A 21,554-nucleotide genomic window follows, 5' to 3' on the forward strand; every position below is an offset into this window, starting at 1 on the left:
ATTAGTCACTTATACAGAACATCTTCAGCAATAGTTCTATGAAAATCTTTAATGTATAATTCAATATATAAATCCAGATCATTCATACATAACCAACAATGAAACAACTCTGGAAAAGTAAGGAATGGAAAACTAGGTAAAGGTGTAATACAGCACACAATATTTAATAATCGAAAGGCAGAGACAATACTGTATTAGTTTTAGGACTGTTACTGTATGTGTCAGGTTTAAAGGGACAGTTCCCTAGCCGGTATGAGAAAAAAAAACTTATAAACACTTCATCTCAGGGATACCTGAACTGATTGGGAAAGTTCATTATAGGAAAAAAAAACCACTTTTGTATAATCTGCAGTATGGGTCTGGTCAGATGTTCACAATATATTGCTCACCAAGAAACTGAGCCCAAGAATTATTAAGTTTTTTGGTGAATAACTTTGAATAATTAATCCTTCTGAGAAAATCACAATCTGTTCACCAAGAGTTCATGAAAAAACCAAGGTGAATAATTCATTATGAATTATTTGACCAGTTTTAGCAATGAGATTCTAAATCTGTCTTCTTATGGATATTAACCTCATTAATACTATTTAGATACAACACTTCAAGATAATTAAAATGATGCAATACCGCACATCTAATATGACACAATTTTAGCTACTGAGTTTCTATAAGTCTTTATTTACTTTATTTTAAAAAGCTTCTGTGTATCACTTTAGAACTACTGGTAGTCTTGGAACAATTAATGCAATAACAGGACATTCTGACATAAGAAGAAAGCCTTGACAGCACACAGATCTAAATGTTTAAAAACTATTGGGGTCTACTGCTATAACACACAGCTGAGTGGCCAGTTTTGTAGTAAGATGTCGTCACTTGTGAGTTTTAGGGAATTCGAGAGTATGTCTAATCCTGCACTGAGAAACAGAGCTTCCATGGTTCTGAAAGAAATCAGGTTCAGAGTCCCATTCTTAAATAGTTACTTAAAATTAATTATAATAATTATACAATAATTATTGTACAATAATTTAATAACTGAATAATTTTACAGAACTAATTTCAAACTGTTCCAATGTGCCATCCTAAAACAACACATGTAACCCATTACTACACTATTTCTGTTTAAATATAAATATAAATATAACGTTGCTTTAAATTAAAAGATAACATATTCTGACAATTCCTAAGCAACACATAGCCAGCTAAACAATTTCATTAGTTAAAGCTGCAGTTCATGACACTTTGAACTGCTCTACATCAGAGCTGCTAGTATGCTTTCTGCCAAGTGTTTCTGCCTACTCCCTTGCATTGGCAGTAGTGTTTGGATGACCTTGTCCCCCCACTGCCTTCCCACAGAGGTGAGCTTTTTCGCGGCAGAACAGTATTCAGGGTACAGCCTGACAATACAACCAGGCTGGTCTAAAACCGAGCCTCTATCAAAAGACATTATGCTGCTTCTTTTTGTTCCCAAACCTGGTTGCATGCCTTCCTGGCATGAGTATTGATCCAACCCCATACGGAAGCCAAAAAGACAGAAAACCAATCTTATAAAATGTACTCCTCTGGGTTAGTAGCAGGCCACTGAGCTACAAGAGATTCCGTTTAAAGTCAGATGAATGAAGGTGCCAGTGAAAATGCTGGAGAAGAGCACAGCAAAGAGAGCTCAAGGGAAAGCAGTGGTAACATATGGCCAAAAGTAGGGTTTGCAGCAATCAACATTTAGATTGGCTTCAGCTTCAGTGGAACCACAGCCTTGGATTTACTGTAAATAAGATCTAATTCTGAAGGAACTTCCCCAAAACAAACATAAGGCAAGTCATTCCATACTCCTCCCCCAAGAAAAAAACCTGACAAACACATCAATTACAGTGATAGTAATAGTAATAGTAACTTACACCATCTAATGTATTTCAGCCACTTGGCATACCACATGTGAGTCTACCCATTGATTATACTTGATGCTGAACTGAGTTTTACCTATGCAAGGTTTAATAGGACCCTTTAAAAAATATTGTACAAACATTTAATTGTAAATGTAATGCGCTGCATTTTTAAGTGTTTTAGCATTTATTATATGCAAATATACATCACATTATTTTGAAATGTCAGTAAAAGTCTTTTAAAAGAATAGCTCTTTCAGAAGAAGTAATTCTGAAAGTAATCCTCTATTGGGTGCTAAGCTGTTAAAATCAGTTTCTACATTATGAAACTATTTGCTATACACTATTTATATACTTTGTGAATGTTTTCCATACTATTTCTAAATTTAAACATAAAATCTGAAATTATGTAACAAAATATAACCTCAGAACAGTTATCTTCTACTGCAAATGCAATATATACATAATAAATATGAAAGACAATCCACAGTTTGACAAGTAAAAATTATGATAATAATTATTTCTATTAATAGATAAAGTGCATTGGCAGAAGGCAAAAGTATGTACAGGTGAGATCTGGCTACATGGTTCTTATTCATACCAATCATTCAATTTCACACCAGCTCTAGGAATTTTCTTCTTCTTAGTTCAGTATTAGTTCTTTTATCTTTGGTGCATTTTAAACAGGAATTAAAGAGTGACTGATCTCTGCCAATTCCTTCAGCTATGGCATTTAGAAATACAATCTTCCCAATTTTATTTTTTCCTGTTCTGTATTAAAGAAGGAATTTATACTAAAAAACAGGGCTGTAGCTTTATATTACTAATATTTACACAACCATAGTTACTACTGCAGCTATACTGTTTTTACGGGTGAGTCTAATGTTTATTCATACAACACCATAATAACCCTGTAAGAAATCTGTAAGAGAAATTTATGAAGCCATAGATCAGAATATTATGGATAGGATGGACAAGATTTAATAGAAACACAATATTTTAGAGTAAAATGTAGTAAAATAGCTGCTAGTAGAAAACATGCGTATGGGAGAAACATCAGCAAGATTCACATTCATCACTTCTTGCTAACTAGTTTTCTCTTAAGGTCTGGGAAAACACTGAGCAGACCTCTTACATCTCTTTGCAGTATTGATGGGCTGTCTGGTGGATCTCTATTTCCCTGCCCTACCAGAGAAGAAATGTTTTATCTTAAGGCTAGGTAAGTCTTTGAAAAGTTAATTCTTCCTTGCTGTTGGATGGGTTCCTTGGCCATGAATAGAGATATCAGAGTGAGATTAAAGGGCCACAGAAAAAAAGAGCAAATCTAGATGGATGGATGTCACCCCTAAAATGGGGCATATCTTGTTGCCTATGAGCGTGAAAGAAAGGGGATCTGAATTTCAAAAAAACGTCAGACAAGAAACTTCCTAAAACAAAAGATTCTCAACCATTTATTAAGATGACTGTGAGACGGGACCTCCAACTACCAATTCATTTTACTACAGCTTTACTTCACTAAGCTTTCAGCAGTTTTCTAACTCTCACGATTTTACAGAAAATTTCCCGATACTGTGTGATGGATTACATTGAGAATCTCAGCTTCCATTAAATCAAATCAAAACACGATTTTTCCCACAAATAACTTAAAGCTTACCTGTAAAAAATATCAGTGATTTAATAGCACAAATGTGACAGCAGTAAGAAGGAAAATGTATCCCTTTTTGGAGCTTTCTCTAATCTCTCTCTGAAATTCTATGAACTATCTAAAGGTGCAGATAAAAATATCTTGGTTTCAGACTTACTTAATTACATTAAGCAGTCTGATTTTGATTTTTTTAAAGCTTTGTGGTATCTTTTTGATCTTGTGGCTGAATTACAGTCTTCTGAGTATTATTGTTCCAAAAGGCTCACAATAATTATAAGGATAAGCAATTTTTATATTTAGTCTCTTCCATTTAGTAATTCCAAATGCTCAAAATATATACATATCAAATTTCACAAGTCCTTTAAGTGCAGGTAAACAGCCTTCTTCACTCTATTTAACCAGACACGTAATCAGAACCAAGATGTTATGTGATTTCCATAAAGTGTAGACAGTTCATAATGAAGCCTATGGTTGTGGGTTTTTTGAAGTCCTGTGCTCACTCTAACATTTAATTTTTTTTTTAAATATCAGATTAATATGGGCATTGTGTATGTAATCAAACTTGCAACTAATAAAATGCATTTACAGTTTTTGAGAAAAAAAGATTATGTCTGCATGTAATAATTTTTAAGGTTATTTAATTTTTATTTAATTTATAAAGCAGCTCTTTTAGTATCTATAATCTGATTTATTTTGCAGTGCTTTAAAATGTCTATTATGGAACTAAGGACAACATGCAGCATTTAAAGAAGTGAGCTCAGAAATTCTTTTGTTAACACAAATGCTAATATAATATCAGGACTGAAAATTAGGATGTGCTGCTCTCACCCTAGGAGAAGCTATCAGACTAGTTAGGTTTTAGAGGGAGACTGTTTTCCTTCTAAATACAACAGTCTCCCTTTTGTTCACGCCTCTATTCTGCTCCTTGAAGCCACGGCTTATCATGCATTTCCATGTCCTGTTCTCTCAAAATAGCAATATAATTCTTCTTCCAGCAATACTCCTTTTTATTCTTCTTGGAGAAGGCAGGATAAAATGGCTACAAATGGCCAGTAAGGAAGACGTACCAACTTCAGATAGCTACAAATATGAGGTTTCTATAAAGACTAATGGCAACAGCCGATCTGTAAGCAGCAAACCCATCTTCTTCAGATAAAAACTGGATAGGCACTCTAGCTTTAGTTAAATAATACTATTTAATTAATAAAAAAATAATTAGGGACTTGTGGGCATATTTAAATTAAGCAATTAAGTAATAGATAACATAAAGAAGATCTTAAAGGTATCTAATTAAATACATTTCATCTCTTCAGTCTACCTATCAAGTGCCCTATACCGTAAGAGTTTACATTCAAATATATATCTTAGATTCTCCAAATTTAGTCACTTTGCCTCACCATATTGTTTTTAACAATTTATTTCATGTTTAGTTTAATATTAAGCAAGATGATTTGCTAGGTAGTTCAGCAAACAACTCCATAAATGGCAAAAATTGTGAGATCATTCTTGCCTACCCTCCACTCATGCAAAAAGAACTCCCTCTAATACAGCTTGTAATTCATTATCTAGTTTAAGTACCTCAAGCATTAGTGCTTTCATCCATCTTCACTCAAGTCTGAACATGTAGTTTTAAATTAATGAAACTAGGCCCTACTCTTTTAAAACAACTAACCACTTCAGTTTGAAAAGCAGCTACTGTGCAAGCAGTCTGACTTAAAGAGAAAAATACAAGGAAATTCTGGATCCATAATTCACCCTCCACCTTCCGACCCCACCAATCGCCATATTAGTGTGCCCCCACCAAAATACCAGCTTGTGTTTACAGTTTCGTTTCTCCTGATGGTGGATGGGCGCGTGTACACGCACTCGCTCTATGTGCTCTCAATAGGATCATGATCTGGAGAGCTGAAAATGTAAACACAAGCTGGTATTGTGGTGTGACTAGCGGTTTGTGGTTTCTTTGTTTGAATATTTCAAAAATGGCACACTGGCCAGAACTTAAGAGGAGAAAAGCAGAGCTGCTATTTCTATGAAAATTTGATGGCTCCAATTTTCACATTTCAGGTAGATAAAAAGGGCTACACAATTCAAAGCTATTTTTCAATATTTTTTACATAGTTGACTATGTGTCAGTGCAGGAATTTTGTTTTCAGGGATAGATAAAATATACTTTGTCCTTAATTTCACATAATGAGGAATACCATGCTTATTTAGGTGCCCATCAAGCAATTTCTTACAGTTTAGGAATGCTCTATTCATCCAAAGATGTCTGTAATCATGTGACAAAAGTAGGAAATAAGGTTAAGCATTCACAGGATTAGCTCCTTTTCGGTGACTACAGCTCATTCTCTTTTCGTAACCAATTTACTGGATCACAAAGCTGGCCATTTTCCTTACTCAAGCTCAAACATGGATTCATATGTGGACCAAACATCCCAAGCAGAGCTCCAAAATGGCACATCCATATACTTACAAGATTGCAAGCTTAAAGTGGTGTCATTTCAGATTTTTTTTTCATTTTGCTTCACTGGAAATAAATGAAGAAGAATGACCCTATGAAAGAAACATGACTACAAAACTACTCCGTTTTTTCTACGTATATCAGCCAGTCTCAATAAAATCTCTTAATATAAACACTGTTTTACTACTGTTCTGAACACAGCAGGGGGTAGGGGAGAGGGTTGAAATTCAGCTTATAAAGTACTGGATTATATCCAGTCATACTATCATACTATACTTTAAAACTTTTTGTTACTAAGCTTATAAAAATTAGGTATTTGAACTAAGTTGGGGGTTTTTTAATCACAAATCATTTATTTTAATCAGAGTTGCAGACTGGTTCTAACACCTATTACATACTATATACACTCATCGCTGCAAATTTAAACAACAGCTGAAAGTACAACTTAAGAAAAGATTGAAAAAAACAGTCGTCTTCTCAAAACGGTGAAAAAAGCCCAGAAATTCTATTGGTATTAATGCAACAACTCTATTCAAGAAAGAGGGACAGTTCTGCAACTAATACCATTGTTCCATGTAAAACCAGCTGTGTTATTCTTATAGTAACTCACAGCTCATGAAAAGAGCATCTGGTTTATAAATACTTCTCAGTTCCATTTGACTGAAATGTATCTGTCACGCAAAAAGCAGGAAAATCTTTCTTAAAGTATATAGTCTTACCTTACACACACAATCATATAATAACAACACTCATTTTTCTCTGGAAAAACTTTTCATGTGTATTTTAGAAACATTTGATCACTTTACACAAACTGCACAACTGCAATGCCATCATAAGGTAGAACATCTTGCTTCTTTTTAATACATTACTCTATATAAGCACCCTCACAAAGACAGCTTGTGAGCATTTCACAAATTATAATAATGGAACCACCTACATGTATATCAGTGCTGACAGATCTGGATCATCTTATTTTCACCTGCAGTAAGTTCAGACTCAGCTGAAAACTAAATTATACAATGAACAGCTTTGTTGTAGGAATATGCATGGCCTTATTTTCCACCATTTGCAGATCAAATGCATGCAGCTAGCATAGATATTTAATATCAATGGTAATAAATACTAATGATCTTGTGACCTAACTTTTTTTCATCCAAATCAAAGATAAAATTAATCACTTCAATTTTGTTACATACTGCACTACAGAGGAATGGTTTAGTCTATACTGAAGCATACCTGTTCAATAGCCACTATCTGCAATGGTTTAACGTACTAAAAGGAAAACATATCCAAAAAGGTCTTGTTGCTGTTAGTTGATATTAGTAATAGCATTCCCATTAACTGCAATATCATGAAAGAGATGAAGAAATACCTAAAGGAAAATCTAGCATTCAGCTATTATCCAAAATACAATGGAATTCTGATGACCATTTGTAGTCACAAACTTTACTACGTGCTGTTCTTAAAGGTGGTGGCAGTTCTGGTCTAAAATAAGTGGACTGCCAACTGAGCTGATAATACCACTCTGGAATTTCTGAGCTTTAAATACCAATATTGACCAAATATAGACCAATGAGAGCAAATACTGATCTTACTCCTTGGGCAATGTAAAATGGTTTATGCCAGGACAGCCTGAGTCATGTAGAACATGTTATAAGGGACAGACAGCATTATTCACAGTATTTCCTTCTGTTTGAGGATCTATCTTAACCATTTTTTCTAAAGAAATATAAACATATACTTCATGCAAACATGAAATAAATTTGTGTGCAATACTACATAATGATACATGCCTTCCCCTCCTACTGGCACCAGTCAACCTAAAATAAAATAAACCCATCATTCTTTACTAAGCTTTATGAAACAGCATATTTAGCACTCTTAGCTTCTTCTACGAAAAAAAGCACCCTGCTTATTCAACTGGCAAAATGACAAAGACCTCAAGAGGCAATAGATCTGTATGCCCAGATTTAGATGGAGTTGATTCTTCCTCCTTAAAAATACCAATTCATTCAAAATATATAAAGGATAGCTGCTTTCTCTGTCATACAAAAGACCTTGTATTATTTAAGGGTTTTTTTCTATTTGTATGGTAAAACATAATGCTAGAAGTAACAAAGAACAAAACTTACCTACATTGTAACAGCACATAACTATAACAACACATGAGTAAGAAAAACCTTACACTACTTCATTCATGACACATATATAATCCACATCAGTCAAGTATATCTAAAGTCAATTTTACATTACAAGTTAAATATCAAAGCTAACTAGAATATCACTGGTAAGCAGTGAAGGAAATGTAACAAATGTTCAGGAAATGAAAAAGAGCATTAAAAAGTACTGTAAAATTAAAAGGCCTATGCCATGTTAATACTGTAAATAGCTCACCAACTTTAAGTCTAATGATTGCTTGAAAACTAACTGCAATATCAAAGGTATTTTCAAATAATTAGAAGCATGATTACTATCCACACAGTGAGCAGCCTATTCTTATGCTTCAAGACAGTAAGGGTAGTTTGCATTTACAAAAGTCTGTTACTGAAGTATTTGTGTTTCTAACAATATCAGTCACACAAAAGTACAGATCTAGATTGGACAACATCATACTGTCAACAAAATTAAAAGTTATAATAGCTTCAAAATTTTTTCTCAAAAATTAAAACTAAAAAACATTTATTTTCATGATTACTTTAATGATTATTTGAACAGATCATTTGGTAGTCTACATGTGATAATCACTACTGGGGATTATTTTTCTCTTACTTGAGAGACAAAAATATAAAAGATTGTATGGAGAAAATCTGAATGAACTGGTTTTGAAAGTTTTTCAGTGAGATGGAGATCCTTAAGGTAACTGCTTTCGTATACCATCAAGACTACATTTTGCTGTCCTCCATTACAAAAGAACAGAGCTAGTTTACCTACCACTCATTTAAAGAATGTTAACTATTCATGTATTACTACTATTATAAAATCCTAGATCTATTGCCAAGAACAAAGTCAATGGGTAAAGCAGAGCACAGAATTTGATGCTTAAAAATAATTGTAAAGTTTTCCTGGTTTTTATAGAGGGAGACATATTTTGCTGAGTGGTTAATGAATTCAGATAGTGACCATTTGACCTGGTCTTTTGGAAGTAATTAGCAGCTCCAGTTACCTGAAAGATGGAGCTAAGATGAGCAGGCAGTTTTAAATCACTGCATTTCTAATCAAAAATTATGTTATTTACAGTCACTCAATAGAAGTTGTAAGCATCTGTGTGCATAAAGAAAGATGCAATAAAGGATTTTAGAGGCTATCCACAGTTGCTGAAAACAGCAAGTGAAGGATGTTGAATACAAAAAGTAGTTGCTAGCTAGATGAGATTATTGCTCTTGCTTAAACCTTTTTTTCAGGTAACTTGTATATCTGTCAATTAATTTCTATGTCCAAGTTTTGTGGAGAAGGTAAGCTTCTTCCCAATAGTGAGCATAAAGCTAAGCTGAAATGAGCAAACAATTTTGTCAGCTTGTCGGACAAATACTGAGAAGGGTACCACAGAAAGGACAACGCAGTGGGATTCTTAAGTATACGAACACTAGTCAAAACCTCCGAGCTCCTAAAATGCACAAAAATACTACTATAAGGCTTTGATGCCATAAGGTAGTTTCTAGGGAGTATAATTACTTTCATAAAAAGATTCTTGAGACTAACAATTGCATTTATTCTACCCAAAAATCCCTGTTGCATACATGCCATATGAATTATCACACTATATTTCAGGTATTTTAAACACTGTAATTTCATGATCTATCTGTGAAAGCTACTCAAAGACTCCAAAGCATTTTTAAAGCACTGATGTTAACTTTGTGATCTGTGGACTATGGAAAAAAAAGTGTCTGTGGACTAATCCTCAGTTCTCAGGCTCTGCCACTAAAGCAATTGGTGAAAGGCAATTAACAACAAAAAATGTCTCTATGTCAGTATAATCAACATGTACAACATATCTACAGGAGTCCACTGAAATGTTTTATAACTTTGCCAGTCAAAAGCGATTGAAAGCTACTGCCATATAAGAGCCAAAGCGAACTTTAAAGTTTGGGCTAGTATCAAGAAAGTTTGAATATTAACAAAGCTTGGTAGCAGTTACTGAAGCTTTTTCCTGGACTTTAATAACTGACCATTTACATCTGTTCATTAAGTTCTCTGGGCTATTAAACCAGTTACATTGATTTAATCAGGGAGATAGAAAAATCTGTGGTCTCAAAACAAGTTAAGATGCTTCTCTACTATATTAGTTCATATCCATTATCTTAAAAAGGCTCCAAACCACAATTATAGATTCACAACAATCCAACAACTTAGATACCAGCAATACAATAATTTAAAAAACTTACTGAATATCCATTTTTCATCATCTGGTTTCAATATTTTTATTTAACTACAAGCTTTTCTATTCACTTTTGCCTCAAACATTCTGCTTATCTGTGTGATAGTCTGCTTATCTGGATTTGGACTCATTTTTGTCAGAGAAACAAAATATAATAATTTAGACAGTGCTGTAACGACTAGCACTGACAACAAGAATAGACAAGGGAGTCCTATTTACTTAGCAGAGTAACTAAATTGGAAATAAAATAATAAAATAAAGTTTAAATTTAATCAAAATTACTCTCATTTAGAATTAACATAAACTCTTCACAAAGCAGATCAATGATGCCTTAAATACCTGATACCGAGAGTTGCTTCATCAGTTCTCAGGAACTCAAAAGACAAATATGTAAATCTTTTTATAAAAAATACTATGTGCAACTGTAACATTCGCATCTACCTTCTCTACTGTTTGATTACCTTAGCAAAATATATCTGAAATGGATCACATTTTCCACATCCTACCTTTGCAGAGAAAAGGCTTAACTTCAATGGGTGCTTGGACTGAGCTCTGGACCTGGAATAAGACAGTAAAAAAAAAAAAAAAATTTAGTAGTTCAAGCTAAACGAATCACGACTCCCTAAATGCAGAAAAAAATCTAGAGGCATATGAAATAAAAAAAATGGCTGAAAATAGAAATCTGGGCAGTATTAAGAGTTTCTTCAGATCATTTCTACAATGAAGATTCAAACTGTCACCACATGGTCCCAAATATTTAGGTCTCCAAATACCAACTGTTACAACACATAATTAAAGTCAGTTTATAGCCTTTAATCAACTGAATCAAGATAGCTAGTGAGATGAGATAAATTGCTACTGTATTTATTTATGGCACACAGCCAATATAACTAAAATAAGGATCTTGCCTTACCTGAATAGTTTATTGCCAATTGCAAGTACTCTGCCTAACCAAATAACATTTCTATCTGTGTTTGTAAGGAGCTTGCCTACTCAGTAGAACAAAACCCTGAAAAACCATATTTCTGACAATTCAGGTACTACAAGAATGAAACAAACCTTTCCTATGTGCTTCTAGTATTTTTATTGTGATCAACACAGAGAATAAAGCATGATCACAACTGTACAAATTGTGCACAGTCAAGAAACAATTATGCCATATTTTGTTTTCCTTTTCCTTCGACCAGTGCCTCGTATTACAAAAAGCTGAACTGACTGAAGTATGATATATATGTTTAATAATAAAATAGCTATTTTCTAAACCAACCAAGGAGAAATATCTAAGTTTATCTAGCAAGCTGTTTATATTTCATATTATCTCAGAAAACTTCCAAACATAGTAAGGCTTTAATGTTTATAAGCATAGCAAAGAATTCTACTAAGGAGGTCACGGAAGAAAGAGTCAGGGTAATGAAGGGGAAAAATACCATTGGGTGTATCTTGGTGGACTGCAAGAACTGAAACCATCCAAAAGAGAAGAGGCAGCATGATCTGATCAATAGCTTACCTAACTCTGAAAAGAAAAACCATATGGAAGTCAGAAATTTCATGTGTAAGCTAGATACATTATTTTGTATTTAGCTCCAGTTTCTATTTAAATAGAGTACAGGTTCTTCCACTTCCTAAGTAAAAGCATAAATCATAAATGATAAACACAACCTTGTTCTGTAGAGGCACCAAGACTGCAAATACCTTATTTTCTGCTGTATCACTGTGATTATTACAGTAATGTAATCTCTACAGATTTAATTCATTTATGGAGAACACTGTGGAATGAAGCTATTTCAAAAGTGATTTGTAGCAATTCTTCATTACTGTTTTGTCATCAGAGAATTTCCAAAATCCGCAAATGTGGGTTTTGGGTTTTTTCCACCTGTTTGTGAGGCAATTTCAAAGGAAAGAGTTCTGGCTGAGCATAAAATCTTTTTTTATAGAATAGTATCATCCCTACCAGTCCTTTAATGAGTCATTATAATTACTTTCACTGTTGTCACCATCATTATGTCCTCCAGCCATATAGTTGTGGATAGCTTTTCTTTAGCATATCTTTACAAATGGAGTTGAAAGCAATCTATTTTCTGCAAAATGGCTGCTTTCATTGTATACAGGACACTGAACCTCTTGTGCAGGACCTTTTCACCATGTTGTGATTGATTTTACATCTATTGAAAACAAGTCTGGTCTCTGCCATTTGTTTACTCTTGTATTCTCTCTTTATGCTTTGGTATGCATTTTTAATTAGATACACTCCAGTTCTTTCACCACTAGCTAACACTTTTATTTGGGAAGAAGTCTTTACTAGCCCTGCAAATATCCGCTGTTCTTTGCAATGTCAAGTCCTTTTCTCACCTTGCTTTGACTTGGTTATCACTTATATCACAAGTAATTCATCCATCTGTTAACTGCTCCAATTCACATTACTTGGCTTTATTTTAAAGATCTTAACAATGGTCAATGGTCTCATCTGGCAGCTGGTTTCTTGTAAAAAATGTGCTTTTCCCAAGTGACATTCTTGTGAGGATCAAAATATTCACTGAACGGGTTTTATCTAGCAGTTTACAGGTCCCTCAGGCTCTCCATAGAACATATTGTATATACCCAGTGCTTTGGGCATGCCATGTGTAGCAATGTAGAGGACTTCACCTTCTTCAGTTTTATTTCACTCTTCTCCAGCTTTCTGCCACGTTTTCTTTCCATACTGTGGGTTCATTCTTGCCACAAAAAAAAAGACGATACATATCACACATCTACATGAATGTTTAAGTTTGGATCCAGAGTGTGCCTTTAAAGCAAAACTCCCTGTTCTGGTGTACTTTGGTGCTTTGGTTTGCATCATGAATCTGTCTGGGAGTGCTGGAAGTGGATTTTTTCATATAAAAAACTGCAGACCAGGAATATGCTTAATACACTTCAGTTGCAAATGAGAATTCAGTCTTTCAGAGCTATCCAAAGTAAAAAATGCCTAAAGAAATGCAGTGTCATCACCTGTTTAACCCTGCAGATTTGTTCCTACTAGTCTGTACTACTTCCTAACAACAGACATAGCCCCAGAAATGATTGAAGTTGTCTTTATTCCTTGGCTGTCACTACCTGACATTGGTGAGAAGCATTATACCAGTTACACAGCACTTTTGTAAAGGAATGTTTCAGTCCAAACCCAGAAATATCTTAAGTACTAAGTGTAAATTTTATTTTTATTGTGTCACAAATAAGGGGGGAAACTCCCACTGAATAAAGAAAAAAAAAAGAAATAGGTGGAACATTGTTCCATCCCACAGTAATCCAGAAAAAAACCACAGTATGTCCACTTTACATACCACCTTTCTCTTAATTTACAGTCTTCAATTTACTGTCTTCTACACAGTTATTTAAATAATCTGTCTCTCACAGAGTAGCACCTTTGCAATTGCCAGGGATACAAACCCACTTCTCTGTTTCCTCATAAAAATTTTCCACAGACACCCCCAACACAAGCATTTCCAGCAAGACTGATTTTTTCTTGGCCTTATCTTCTCCTGATGGTTTGTAGATAGTTCTCACAACTCAGCCATCACTTTAAATAGACATAAAAAGACAAAAGTCCAGTTTCCTTTCAGACTGTATGTGAAACTTCTATTGGCTGGTGAATACTAAAACTTTCAATATAAATGAGATCTTTTGGCTCCAGCTGGGGAGGGAGTGGTGGTGTTATGGCTTATTATAGGGAGCATTTGCTCTCTTAAGATGCTCTCCCTTTTAAACTGGGATGGATTATATTCAAATACATTGTTATCATTCTTCTCACCCAAATTAATCTGGGTTTATACTTGTCATACTTTAATGGGTAGGTCTATGTTCTGGAAGAGATGAAAATAGTTTTGTTTGCAGGTTTTCAATAATCATATGCTTCATAATTAATGAAGCCTTTCTCAAACCTCTAACAGCTTTCTGCAGCTGATCGTAGAATTGTTGAGAAGACTAAAAAAAGTAATCTCACTCTTATACTATTTTAACTAATCTTGTAAAATTGTATTCATTGTCTGTGACAAGACCTGTTACTAGTCTGTATGCAGCAAAGAGATGATCAGGCATTTTACAAGCTGTTGGGGATGTCACAGAGGTAATTGTAAGCACTTTTAACTGTTTTGAGTACTTGCCAAGTATGACAGAAGAAACCATTTTCCCATATCACAGGTTTGCCGAGACAGAGCTCCAGTCCATTCCCAGGGTAAAAGGCTGCATTTAAGTTTAAGAAACTACTATTCCTCGTTTACTTTTTCAGTGTTTGACTATGAAACAAAGTTCTAAGGGGAAAAAAAAAAATCAACAGTGTGCTGCTTCTGACTCTAGTATCCCTTCACAAGGATGATGTTAGCTCTTGGACTACCCAAAGTATATTCATTCCCTATGCTCTGTTCTACATGCTTAAACACAGAAAATATAACTGTCTGCAACTGTAATGTTTTGTCCAATCCACAATGCATCATGTGTTCTAATCCCAGGCTTTCTAAAACTATATCTTCTGTTTATTTGGTTGCCTTTTTTTTTTAATATTATAAAAAAGTCCTGGACACTTCCTCCTGTCCTAGCACAAACAGCATTCTGTTTGTCTACATACATGATTTGCAAGAACATTGCGGTCAGTCTTTCAGTGTATTTCTTGTGTTCTACATACAACGCTTCAATTTTGTTACTTAGCTCTGTAAAATTAAACCCATTAATTACAGAGCTGCAAGAATATTGCTGCTTTAACCCAATCACAAACAGTCTTTGTGGAAAACCATATACTAGATAAGCCAGGAAAAAATGGTGTGATGTTTTAGCAAGTCTGATCCCGGCTGATCACTTTACTACAAGCAAGAATAAGATATTATGGGGAAAACTGGAACAATGTAAGGGTCCAATCAAAAGAAGTTTTTATGACTCATGACAGCCATCCAAGTAATAAAAAAGTGAACAAATTTTGAACATTTTCATTCAGTACTGCACTACAGGGGAAAAAAAATCGTCTGCAGATTAGCACTGGTTAGACCAAAACAATGAGGGATTCAGTAGTATGGAAGAGAATGCCCTTCAGACTAAATTACAATTTGGAAGTGTTTAACAACATATGGTCTCTTTTCTTTGACATATACGATTAAGAATATATCTTTTTTATATCAAAATATAAAATACCATCTGTCATAAGTACCAACTATGATACTGCCTCTATAGATCCAATTAATTCACTATACTTTCTAATGTAAATATTTTTCCTATTTTCTCCTTTTTTCTTCTTCTGTAACTATATTTATTTATAAAATTTCAATAAATGTATATATTTTAAAAGTCAATACTATGACTTGAAATGTAATTAGGAATAACAATGAAAGTCTGTTTCACTTTGTATTTCAAAGCAGAAGGGCCAAATCTTCACATGGTTTGAAATGACACAGTTCATTTAAGTCAGTGGGTATAGGTAAATTACAAAGGCATAACTATGTTGCTTTTCCTTACTACACACATTAACCCAGAGGAATGCTCACTTTTCATAAATATTTGTTTATTTCTTTTTTCAGAAGTGCAGAGTTCTTTAAAGATATGTGACTGCAGAGTGAGAATCAAAATATAGTAAGTATTTCTCATTAAGGTGTCAGAATTCCAGTGAACATGGAGGAGTAAAAGCATTGCTACTGAAAATGTGGTAGAAATCAGGAAAATACCTCCTTAATATAATCTCAAAAAAGGAAAGAACCTTTGACCACATAATTATTTTAATGACTTTTGAGAACATTAAAGTATGCAAAAATCTTAAAATAAAGTCTCAAGACTGTAGGAGCTAAGTTTTGCCAGGATAAAGCAAGAAAGATCATTAACAGCCTGTTTGAAGCAGGGTGCATGTTTTCTTTTGTATGAGATAAACATACATAGATAAAAACACAGACACACACAGACTCCCCCCCCCCCCCCCCCCCATACACCTCCTCTACTCTTTTTTCTGAATAATTTGGCTGTGGGTGCAGTGGTACAAAAACCTGACACTTCCAAGTCTGCTAAAGTGTCATTAAAGAGGTGACTGGATCTATGTGAGGTTATTCTAGTGTAATTTATAACATAGTACCTTTTCACCTGCTTCCATGTAGTTGTCCAGGAGCAGAAAATGCTGACCATCTCTTAACACTACATTCTCAATCCTTAAAGAAGCTTCCAAAACCAAACCACAATGCTCTTCTTGGACATTCATGGTGGAAACTTTATATACAGTCCTAATAAATTGGGGGTTTAGGTTCTTAAGCTATCCAATGCTTTCTAAAACATCTGTAGTATTTCAGTAACTAGATAATAAATGAACTTCTAAGAATTGTATTGTTTTAGCCTTAATAAGTTCTTGAGGGACTGAGTTCCACAAGTTCACATATTGTCTGGAAAAGTATTTCCTTGGCCTTGTATTTTCTTGCAATTTACAAATTAATTTTTGCTCCTGTGTTAACATAAGGATAATAGAAATTCCAGTTTGCTTCTCTACATCATTCATCAGTATGCATGCTTTTATCTGATTATCTCCTATTCATCTTCTTTTGCTTATGCTGTTTTTATGCACATGACCATTCTTATTACCCTTCTCTAAATCCTCTCATTTTCTGCAATACTGTTTTTGAGAGGAGTACATGTGGTACTAGTCCTATTACATTCTTTTATTGATTTGATGACACATTGCAGGTTCCTCTGCCATTCTATTGTCTAGTTATTTGAGCACAGGTGCTGTTTGGCTGCAGTTTGATTCCGAGCTCCGGACAAATTTAACCCACAGCACTTTAGGGCAAAGCAGTTTGAGCACTTCAGCGCGGCACATGCCACCTTCTACTCAGTGCCAGAGAACTCATCCCTCTGAGGGTCTCTGCTCCCAAGGGCTCCAAGCAACAGTAAACAGCTATGGATTTGCTAGTGCCCAATCCAGCAAGTACAAAGGACAACGCGGGTGCGACCGCAGCATCCTGCCGCCTCAGGGGCTCCTCAGGCCTCTTGCTGCTGCCGCCAGGTTCTTCCACGGCCGCAGGCCCGAGCCGGCCGCAACTCGCCCGCTATCCTCGCTGTCCCTCGGGCTGGCCTGCGTAGGAGCGCCGAGGAGCGCCGGGGCCAACCGCGGCCTACGCGCCCGCCGCCGCCCGGGAGAGGCTTCCCCGCTCAGCCCCGGCTCCTGAGGCGGCCCGGCGGGGCATGGGCCGGTTTAACGGCCGCAGCTGCTCAAGCGCCCAGCGCGGGCCTGCCAGCGGCGCGCGCCGTTGCCATGGCTCCCGGCCCCCCCTCCCCGGGCCGCGGGACCGGAAGCCCCTGCCGCGTGCCCTTTGAACCGGGAAGTCCTCGCGGAGGCTGGGGCGGACTCGGTTTGAATGAAATCCGGCTGATTCACGGTGGCCCGGGCCGAGGCGGCGCGGCCGGGGAGGGCTCCGCGCGGAGGTGAGGGCCGGGCGGGGCGCGTGGCCTTCTCACGGGGGCCCTCGGGGGCACGGCGCGGCTCCTGGGGGCTTCGCTGCGGCACGGGGCGGCCTCTGTGCGGCCTCTGTGCGGCGGCGTTGGCGTTGGGGCCCGCGGGGAGCGGGCCCGAGCGCCGGAAGGGGGGGAGGCGGGCGGCGGGGCCGGGCTGGGTCTGGTGGCCCCGGGGGGGTGGTTTTCTCTCTGCGGGGCACCGGCCTAAACGGGGAGCGCGCTGGGCGCCGCGGAGTTGGCGGTGCCCGCCCGCGTTTGTGCTGCTTGCCTCCGAAGAAAGTTTGGGCGCTTTGGAGCGGCGGCGGGGCCGTGCCCGGGCGGAACGAGGCGGCCGGGCCCGGGGAGCGGCGCGGGCGTGGGCCCTGCGGCCGGAGCGGGCCGCCCGGGCCTCGACGCTTCACGGGCCCGCGGCGCTCCGGCCTCCCTGCCTGTCCGGAACGGCCGCCGTGTTTCCCCTCCGTGGCGGCAGGCGGGGCGGGCGGGTGCGCAGTGGCCGGGGGCGGCCGCAGCCCGTGTCCCACCGCGGGGACCCGGCGGTGGTAGCGCCGCAGCCTGCGGAGCGCGGCGTTGCGGCCGGCCCCGGCTGCGGGCCGCTGGAGTGGTGGCGGGGGAGCGCGGGCAGAGCTGGCTGGGGGTGCGCCAGGGAGAAGGGATCTTTAATCTGTGACGGGAAAGACCAAGCAGGACTCAGTAGAAAAGAAGCGGTAATCACAGGTGACAGCGCCGTGCCCGGTGTGTAGCCGGCTGGCGCGCCGCTCTCCCGGGGGAGGTGGTGCCGCCGGTCCCGGGCAGGCAGCCGGCAGCGCTGCTGTATGGCCAGCCCGGCCCCGCAGCTGTGAGCCTTTCCGCTACGCTCGGGAAACCGGGACCGGGAAAACGACCGGGATGGAGACGGACTTTCTAAAAAAACCTCGTACGCCAGCCAACTGAAAGCTGTGTGTAGCTGTAAAGGTACTAGGCAAGCTGAAGGGCCTGTTGGGTTTGTATTAATGGTAAAGCTTCCACCCTCTGTCAGTCCAAGGTGTACGGTATGTTTGGAATATAGGGAGTGCTCGAGGAAGAAGGCTCTGCTGAGGAGAGCACTGTCCATAAGCCTGTGTTACGGAAGCAAGGAAGAGACCTGTATTTGTGAAGAAATCCAGAAATGGGCTTGCAGATGAATTGCCTCTGTAGTGTGAGTTCGAGCAACTAGGTTTTGTCCATAACTTAATGGGAAAATTGTGTTCTGTCAGCTGTTATTACATGAGACATCGGGTATATTAATTTTCTGTGGGTAAGAAAATGAGAAGTTAAAAGCGTGCTTCAAAATTAACATTAAATAATACAAAAATAATAGTTTGTAAACTTTCTTGGAAGTGATTCAATCCTGGCAGGCATTATTGTAGTAGTAGCAACTACTATCTCCTAAACATCTAGGGTGATGGGAAAGGGCAGGTAGTTAGGATATGTTAAATAGAAAACCAATGTGATGAGTACTTGCTGGAGCTGATTGCAGTGGACAGTTCCACAACAGTTGTGTGCCTGCTCGCCCTTCCACAGATTCTAGAGAAGCTCATTACTATTTTGTGGACTTCAGTGGTGGTATGATTTGTTAATGAATATTCTCTTATCTGTAAGTTTGGTATGAATGCACTTAAGTAGCTTTAGAGTAGTTTGCTTGGGTCTGGGTTACTTCAGTAGCTCCAGGTTTGCTGGGCTGGAAATCGGCATCCAAGAAGCTAACCTGCATACCTTCTAGCCCAGCTCAGGTCTAGGTGGTGCAGAAACATGGGGTTGACAGAGCTGAGCACATTATGGAAGCAAAATAGTCATATGTAGCTCTGGACTTGCACCACTGAAACTACATTCATTCATGGTATGGTTAACCTTTAGCTTTAATGAACAGATTACTGAAAACTGATGGTAATTATTTTCGTTCTCTTTTCACACAAAACATATAGGAAGATAGAATCCCCCCTGACACTGTCACATGTGAAGTCTCTGTTCTGGTGCAGATTTCTTTTAATTCGGTGTCTGGTGACTTTACCTGCAGTGAGTTTTTGTTTGCCTCTGTGAAATGGTGTTGGTCTGCAAGATGCAATTTCTCAATTAATTTACCTTCGTAGCTGTTTATCATCCCTAGTGAAGTTGAAATTGTTGTAGTGGCAGCAAAAACCTTACACCACTTACTTAGTTGCTGTTAATAAAATAGTTAATCTGTCTGCTCCCCATGGAACTTCTCAACAAGAGAACTGGAAGTTCTTATACAAAGCTTAGTATGCAGTCTCAGGTGGAGGAACTGAGTTATCAAAGATGGAATGATTTGCATGGTCACTCAGTGTACAAATTGCAAAGTGTGGAGTAAATTGCTGTCACCCGAGTCTAGCCTGATACTCTCTCCAGTAATAGGGCAGTTTAGTAGCCAGTGCTTTCTCTTCCATGTATGTTGAAGCTAATTTTGATTTTTAAATTTTTTTTCTTCCTAACTCAAAAGTTGTTAACCCAGGAGAACCCTCTTTCGTTGAGGGATTGCATCATGGAGCGATAATGCTAGATAAAAATAGTGCACTGTAGTGTGAAACTCGTGAGTCTCATGCAAAGAGGCACAGTAATTTAAAACTGTGTTTCAAGTTGATTTCAAAATACATGCTGAAACATGCCAAGTATAAGCACAGTAGCTATTGGTTTGTACCAGTGTGTGTGTATATATATATTTGTGCATAATGCATTTATATAATTTCATGCCTATATTACCTGAAGAAAAATGTTTTCATTATTAAAAGTCAGCATTTAAGTCCACATTTAAGTGACTTGAAAGTAGCAACCAACAACTGCATGGTGAACCGGAGCTTTCCAAATGGGCAACTCTTGCCAATTATTACAGTTACCTAGCAGTAGTATTATGAACAAATATTAGACATAGGTTAAGATATTTTGGGTTTCAGATCAGGTTTGAGATACTGTGTGTATACTTCCACTGCATTATTATTGACCACAATTTTTTTTTTTGAGACCAAGACAGTTAAAAGAAAATTACAATAATGGAAGTTCACGTTTTTAAAATACCATCCTGTGACCAAGATTTTTTAGCTGAGGTGTTTTAATCATGGACATACACAAGCAAAGAAGCTACTTAACTTCTTTTTTTCTTAAGCCATCAGTGACCGCATTGATCTCAATGATGAGTGCATGTCATGCAAATGCAGTGCACCAAAATGCAAGTTTATGATGATTATAAATGGCCTTCTGTAATTTTCTGGTATGGAACTATTTGATATGTGTGTTCGCTTCCTTAAAGATTAAGTTTAAATGGAGACTGTTAACTCTTCCTTGCAGACAGAAGGAAATACTATCAAAATACATTTCACTGACTTTGGAAGGAAAGGAGGAGAGATTTATTGTGGACCGTTTGTTTACTTTTCTTTCGGTTTTGTGTGTGTCTCTGTATGTAGGGGAGAAAACAACAGGTAAGTGTGTAATCAAAACTAGCCTTTTGCACTTTGCAGCAGAGGGGAAAAATTCTCAACTATAGGTTACCATGTTGTGTGCTTCCTCCAGGGAACTGACCAAGCTCACAGAGATCTGTTTTCTTCAATGACCTTGTAAGGAGTGAGGAAGAGAATGCAAGATCCTTGGGTGGCCAGCTGACTAAAAGCGAATTGGGTTGTAACTCTGGAGCCCACTTGTGAGCTGGTTGCAGTTCTATTGCAGCCTGTGCTAACGTAACTGCTGGCTGTTGTGGTCCTGTCTCATCTGATCTCTCCTGGATTG

At 37.8% G+C, this 21,554-nt stretch overlaps 1 protein-coding gene across 1 annotated transcript in view; it reads left to right on the top strand.

Moving 5' to 3' along the window:
* Positions 1-17,648: 17,648 nt before the first annotated feature.
* PSMD14 (proteasome 26S subunit, non-ATPase 14) overlaps positions 17,649-21,554 on the top strand; it is a 48,972-nt gene continuing 45,066 nt past the window's right edge. The window contains exon 1 of the mRNA XM_037396877.1: positions 17,649-17,774. The gene's annotated coding sequence lies outside the window, so the exon portion shown is untranslated. The remainder of the gene's footprint in view (positions 17,775-21,554) is intronic.

The sequence above is a fragment of the Falco rusticolus genome, chromosome 8 (assembly GCF_015220075.1).
Source record: "Falco rusticolus isolate bFalRus1 chromosome 8, bFalRus1.pri, whole genome shotgun sequence".
Lineage (NCBI taxonomy): Eukaryota > Metazoa > Chordata > Aves > Falconiformes > Falconidae > Falco > Falco rusticolus.